The sequence below is a fragment of the Peromyscus maniculatus genome, chromosome 1 (assembly GCF_049852395.1).
Source record: "Peromyscus maniculatus bairdii isolate BWxNUB_F1_BW_parent chromosome 1, HU_Pman_BW_mat_3.1, whole genome shotgun sequence".
Classification (NCBI taxonomy): Eukaryota; Metazoa; Chordata; class Mammalia; order Rodentia; family Cricetidae; genus Peromyscus; species Peromyscus maniculatus.
The window spans coordinates 19378167-19385363 of NC_134852.1; positions in this window are offsets into that span (position 1 = coordinate 19378167).

Here is a 7197-nt window from a genome sequence, read left to right on the forward strand (position 1 = left end):
CAGTCTCTCTGTCACCATGTAAATAAATTGCATTTAAGTGTGTCCATCAAAATAGCAAAGGGTTCATTTTGCTTTATTCATGCTAATTTAGGGCACTGGATATTTTCCCTGGTAAGGGTTTTGTTGGGGGCAGTACATTCTCATGAATAATAAAAACTACAACACCTTCTCAGTACTTCTTCTCAAAATGACTGTCTTCCTGAGTTAGCCATCTCTCACCCCAGGAACTCCTCTTGACAGGAGGCTCTAACACTCAACAAAGAGGCCCTCTGTGAAACTCCCAGGGTTCCTGCCACTTGATTCCCACTTCTCTTTAAGGCAAATTTGTCCTTATAGTTTACTGTTGTGGTATTGTGTTCCCAGAATTATTGTTCACCCTAATAAACTCATCTGGGGTCAGAGACAGAACAGCCACAATATTAAACAAAGAGAGAGGCAGTGGTAGCACACGCCTTTAATCCCAGCAATTGGGAGGCAGCGCTAGGCAGAAATCCATGGGTTCAAGGATACAGCCAAGCATGGTGACTCATGCCTTTAATCTCAGAAAGCGAGCCTTTAATCCCAGGGAGTGGTGGTAAAAGGCAGAAAGGTATATGAGGCGTGAGGATCAGTAACTAGAAGCATTTGGCCTGGTTAAGCATTCAGGCTTTTGAGCAGCAGTTCAGCTGAGACCCATTCTGGATAAGGGCTCAGAGGCCTCCAGTCTGAGGAAACAAGACCTCTGGTGAGGTGAGGTAGCTGTGGCTTGTTCTGGTTCTCTGATCTACCTGTTCACCCCAATACCTGGCTCAGGTTTGATTTTATTAATAAAGACTCTTTAAGATTCCTGCTACAGTTTCCTGTATTGAGAAAAAAAAAACTCCAAGACCAGTTGAGAAATCACCTGCTTCTTGCTCTGCTTTTCTGGCTGCAACCATGAGGGAAACATCTCCCAGGATCTTTGCAGCCCCTGCTTTGCACAATTATTTGAGGGAAAGTTGAGCTGTGTACCTGAGGAGTTAGAGATTTCTTCTCCAGACTGGCTTGGAAAGAATTCTGCATTGTCTAATTCAAGGTCATGTGCTAGTGACTCTGGCTTAAAAGATTTTCTGAACAGTGAAGCCATTCTAGTGAGGATCCTCAGAAAAAGTCAACCATGGCAGTTCTGTATCTGTGACTTAAGGATCTGTTTCAACAATTTGTGGATGTATAAAATCTATGAATTAAAAAGAGAAGAGACATGTGATTAAAGTTATAGCTGGTTTCGTTGTTACCTGACAAATGCATAAATAACAGCAGCAAAAACAAGCAAGGAAACATAACAGCTGAAATTAACCTTTCCAGATGGTTCAGTCACAGATGGAATCCTAACTCAGGCCCAGCTCTGTGTCTCACATACAATGCTTGAGGCTTCTCTGGAAGGAGATCGCATCCGAAGCAAGGATTGCACCTCATGATAATGAAAGGGGACAGTACCACACTGAGGGAGCATCAAGACTGACTTCCATCTCCAGGAACTCTGATCCTGTGCTCTCATATAGTGTTCATTCCAAACCTGTCAGAAGTTCCTGATTTCCATAGTTTGGATCCCAAATGCTGCAATGATTCCCAGAGGGGAAAACCTCTGGCAGTGGAATTAGACAGAAGACAGCTCCCAGGAGGTGTCTGCAGCCCTACATTGAAAAGATAGCCTGGACCAGGCTAAGCTGTGTAGGCACAGAGAGGTGACTGTATTTCATTTTGGGAACAGACAATGTTTGATAGATATGATTTGAGGACTCTACTCTGGGGAGAAATTAAAGTGTTGTGGCCAAAAATAGGTGGTTTTATGTTCCTTCATCTTTTTCTTTCCTTTTCTATTTTTTGGTGTTCGCTTGTTTTTGCATAAGGGTGTCTTGAAGCTAGTCTGCATACAAACTCACTAAGTAATTGAGAATGACCTTGGACTCTAATTCTATGGCTTCTACATCCCCAGTTCTGGGATTCCAGTGCTGTTCTGCCACTTCAAGCAACCTCATTTTTGTTGGTCTATTTTGTTTTATTTTGTCTTTTTGATGCAGTCTCTCTCTATATAGCCTTGGCTCTCCTGGAACTTGTATGTAGACCAGACCAGCTTCATACTTACAGAGATTCACCTGCCTCTGTACCCCAAGTGCTGGAATTAAAATTCCGTGCCACTGTCCTAGTTAGACTTTTTATTGCTATGAAGAGACACCATGACCTCAGCAACTGTTACAGAGAAAATGTTTAATTGGTATAGCTTGCTTACCCTTTCAGAAGTTCATTACATTATCACCTTTACAGAGAGCATGGAGGCATGCAGGCAAATGTGGTACTGGAGCTGAGAGTGCTACATCTTGCAGGCAACAGGAAGTTGACTGACACAATGGTGGTATCCTGAGCATAGGAAACCTCAAAGCTTTCCTCTAGAATGACACACTTCCTCCAATATGGCCATACTCACTCCAACTAAGCCAACCTTCTAATAGTACCAATCCCTATGAGATTATGGGGACAATCATATTCAATCTACTACAATGCACTCCCTGGCCCCCATAACCTCATAACAATATCATAATGTAAAATTCATTTAGTCCATCTTCTAAAGTCCCAATAGTCTATCACAGTCTCAACAACGTTAAAAGCCCAAAGTTCAGTCTCTTGAGATTCATACAAGCTCTAAAATTTAATCCCCTATAAAACCATCATTAAAAAAAAAACAGATCACATACTTCAAACGTATAATGACACAGGATATACTTTACCATTCTAAAACATAGGAAAGCGGGCATAGTGAGGAAATACTGGACGAAAGTCCATATTACTAAAAATAAACACAAGGTCAGGCCTATCACAGCAATACCCCAGTCCCTGGTACCAACTACTGTCTTAGTTAGTGTTTTGATTGTTGTGAAGAGACACCATGACTTTTATAAAGAAAATATCTAACTGGGGAGGTTCACTTCCAGCTTTAGAAGTTCTGTTCATTATCATCATGGCAGGGAGCATTGTGGCATGCATGCAGACATGGTGTTGGGGCTGAGAGTGCTACATCTTCCCGGCAACAGGAAGTCAACTGACACTGGGTGGTATATTCAGCATGGGAAACTGTGGTGATATATTATACCCTAATAAACTTATCTGGGGATCAGAGGACAGAGCCAGGCACTAGATTAGACATAGAGGCCAGATAGTGGTGGCATACACCCTTAATCCTATCATTTGGGAGGTAGAGATCCACTTGGACCTCTGTGAGTTCAAGGCCACACTGCAAAAAGAGCCAGGCAATGGTGGCACACACCTTTAATCCCAGGACTTAAGATCTCACGACTTTGCTTGGGAAGGACACACGCCTTTCATAAGAGGAAGTAATATGTCAGGACACAGAAAGGCATATAAGGCGTGATAAAATAGTAACTTGCTTTCTTTCGGTGGGGGATTTCATAGAGGTAAGAACTAGTGGTTTGCTCTCTGCCTCTCTGATCTTTCAGAATTTACCCCAATATCTGGCTCTGGGTTTTTTATTAATAAGACCTTTTAAGATTCATGGTACAGGAGACCTCAAAGCTGCCCAGCCGACAGTGACACACTTCCTCCAACAAGGCCATATTCTGTCCAAAAAAGCCACACCTCCTAATAGTGCCACTCCTCATGAGATTTTTGGAAGCCATTTACATTCAAACTACCACAGCCACCTGACTGGTTTTCTACAAGCACTCTATTGGTTAGTTTGAACTGTATGCCTTGAAATTAATATCTTGAAATTTGAACCACAAAGACTGTGGTTTGATTTCAAAAACCCCTTGGCCTCAGCACTAAAGACAGAACCCTAAATGCCATAATCCCAAAGAAGGCAAGAAGTTCAGTGATTAAAAACTCTGAAATCTGCCCCGACTTCCCTTCTGGACCAGAGGTGAGTATCCGGCTCCAACCCGGACCCCATCCCTGGGCACCAGCCACTCCGGGAAGACCTGCCCAACTTGGCCACAGGCTCTGGCCACCGGGCGGGTCCCCTTCTAGCCCCACCGGGAGGGATCCCCTTCTCCAAGCCCCCCAGCAGCCCCTGCAATCTCCGCGCCCTGCCCCCACTCCCATCTGCCCGAGACCCCAGCCACTTCCTGAGACTTAGAGACCAGCCCCCAGCTCCCATCCTGTCCCCGACTTCCCTTCTGGACCAGAGGTGAGTATCCGGCTCCAACCCGGACCCCATCCCTGGGCACCAGCCACTCCGGGAAATCCTACCCAACTTGGCCACAGGCTCTGGCCACCGGGCGGGTCCCCTTCTAGCCCCACTGGGAGGGATCCCCTTCTCCAAGCCCCCCGGCAGCCCCTGCAATCTCCGCGCCCTGCCCCACGCCCATCTGCCCGAGACCCCAGCCACTTCCTGAGACTTAGAGACCGGCCCCCAGCTCCCATCCTGCCCCCGACTTCCCTTCTGGACCAGAGAGTTGGACAAGAGAACTCCCTTTTGGACAAGAGAGAGAGACTTCCTGAATCTGTCAGCTCTTTCTGAAACAAGTACACTGATAAGACCAAGAAGGAACCACGAGGAGATGGGCAGACGTCAAGGCAGAAGTACATACAACAAAATGAAGAGCAATACAGCATCACCAGAACCTAGCCCCCCTCCAACATCTAGACCTGAACACCAAAAATTGGAAGAAGCAGAAGAAAGTAGCCTTATGAGTAACTTCATGAAGAAGGTAGAGGTTTGTGTAGAGGAAAAGACAAGAAAATTTGAAGAACGCTGTAAACAACTAGAGGAAAGGGCAAACAAATTAGAAGAAAACAATAAAGCCCTCCAAGAAAACAATAAAGCCCTCCAAGAAAACAATAAACTCCTGGAAGAAAACAATAAAGTCCTGCAAGAAAACAATAAAGCACTGAAAGAAAATCATGAAAAAGGAATGAAACAAACAAAGGAAACAGTCCAAGAACTGAAAAGGGAAACTGAAAAAATAAAGAAGACACAAACAGAGGGAATGCTGGAAATTGAAAACCTGAGGAAAAGATCGGGAACTTCACATGCAAGTATAACCAACAGAATGCAAGAGATGGAAGAGAGGATTTCTGGCATTGAAGACACAGTAGAAGAAATCAGTCGAAGGAAACAGTAAAGCCAACAAAGTCATGAACCAAAATGTCCAAGAAATTTGGGACACCATGAAAAGACCAAACCTATGAATTATAGGGATAGAAGAAGGTGAAGAATACCAACTCAAAGGCACAGAAAATATATTCAACAAAATTATAGAAGAAAACTTTCCCAACTTAAAGAAGGAAATGCCTATGAAGATACAAGAAGCCTATAGAACACCAAACAGACTAGACCCCCCAAAAAAGTCCCCTCGACACATAATAATTAAACAACTAAATGTACAGAATAAAGAAAGAATATTAAGAGCAGCCAAGGAAAAAGGCCAAGTGACCTATAAAGGTAAACCCATCAGAATAACACCCGACTTCTCAATGGAGACTTTGAAAGCCAGAAGGACCTGGACAGATGTAATGCAGACACTAAGAGACCATGGATGTCAGCCCAGACTAATATACCCAGCAAAACTTTCAATCATCATAGATGGAAGGAACAAGACATTCGAAGACAAAGCCAGATTTAAACAATACCTATCCACAAACCCAGCCCTACAGAAAGCACTAGAAGGAAAATTCCAACCGAGGGAAGTCAGATACACACTCGAAAACACAGGCAATAGATAAAGCCACAACAGTAAACCCCAAAGAAGAGAAGTACACACACACTACCACCAAAAATAACAGGGATGAAGAATTACTGGTCTTTAATATCCCTTAATATCAACGGACTTAATTCACCTATAAAAAGACATAGACTTACAGAATGGATACGAAAGCAGGACCCATCTTTCTGCTGCATACAAGAAACACATCTCAAATTCAAAGACAGACACTACCTAAGAATAAAAGGCTGGGAAAAGACTTTCCAATCAAATGGTCTTTAGAAACAAGCAGGGGTAGCCATCCTGATATCCAACAAAAGAGACTTCAAACTAAAATCAATCAAAAGAGGTCAAGAAGGACATTACATCCTCATCACAGGAAAGATCGACCAAGATGAAGTTTCAATTCTGAACATATATGCCCCAAACACAAGGGCACACACATATGTAAAAGAAACATTACTAAAGCTTAAACCACATATAAAACCCCACACATTAATAGTGGGAGATCTCAACACCCCACTTTCACCACTGGACAGATCTCCCAAATTGAAACTTAACAGAGAAATAAAGGACTTAACTGATGTCATGACCCAATTGGACCTAATAGATATCTACAGAACATTCCATCCTTCTTCTCAGCACCCCATGGAACTTTCTCTAAAATTGACCACATACTTGGCCACAAAGCAAATCTCAACAGATACAAAACAATCAGAATAACCTCCTGTGTTCTATCAGACCACCATGGTTTAAAGCTAGATTTCAACAACAACAAAAACTACAGAAAACCTACAATCTCATGGAAACTAAATAATGCTCAACTGAATCACCAATGGGTTAAGGAAGAAATAAAGAAAGAAATTAAAGACTTCCTAGAGATCAATGAAAATGAAGACACCACATACCCAAACTTATAGGACACTATGAAAGCAGTGCTAAGAGGGAAATTCATAGCACTAAATGCCCACATAAAGAAGTTGGAGAAATCCCACACTAGTGAAGTAACAGCACATCTGAAAGCTCTAGAACAAGAAGAAGCAAAGTCTCCCAGGAAGAATAGACGCCAGGAAATTATCAAAGTGAGAGGTGAAATTAATAAATTAGAAACTAAGAGAATAATACAAAAAATTAATGAAACAAAGAGTTGGTTCTTTGAGAAAATCAACAAGATAGACAAGCCCTTATCCAAACTAACCAAAAGACAGAGAGAGAGAATCCAAATCAACAAAATCAGAAATGAAAAGGGGGACATAACAACAGACATTGAGGAAATCCAGAGAATTATAAGGTCATATTTCAAAAACCTCTACTCCACAAAACTGGAAAACCTAAAAGAAATGGACATTTTTCTGAATAGATACCACATACCTAATTTAAATCAAGACCAGATAAACTATTTAAATAGTCCAATAACCCCTAAGGAAATAGAAACAGTCATTAAAGGTCTCCCAACCAAAAAAAGCCCAGGACCAGATGGTTTCAGCGCAGAATTCTACCAGATCTTCAAAGAAGAGTTAAT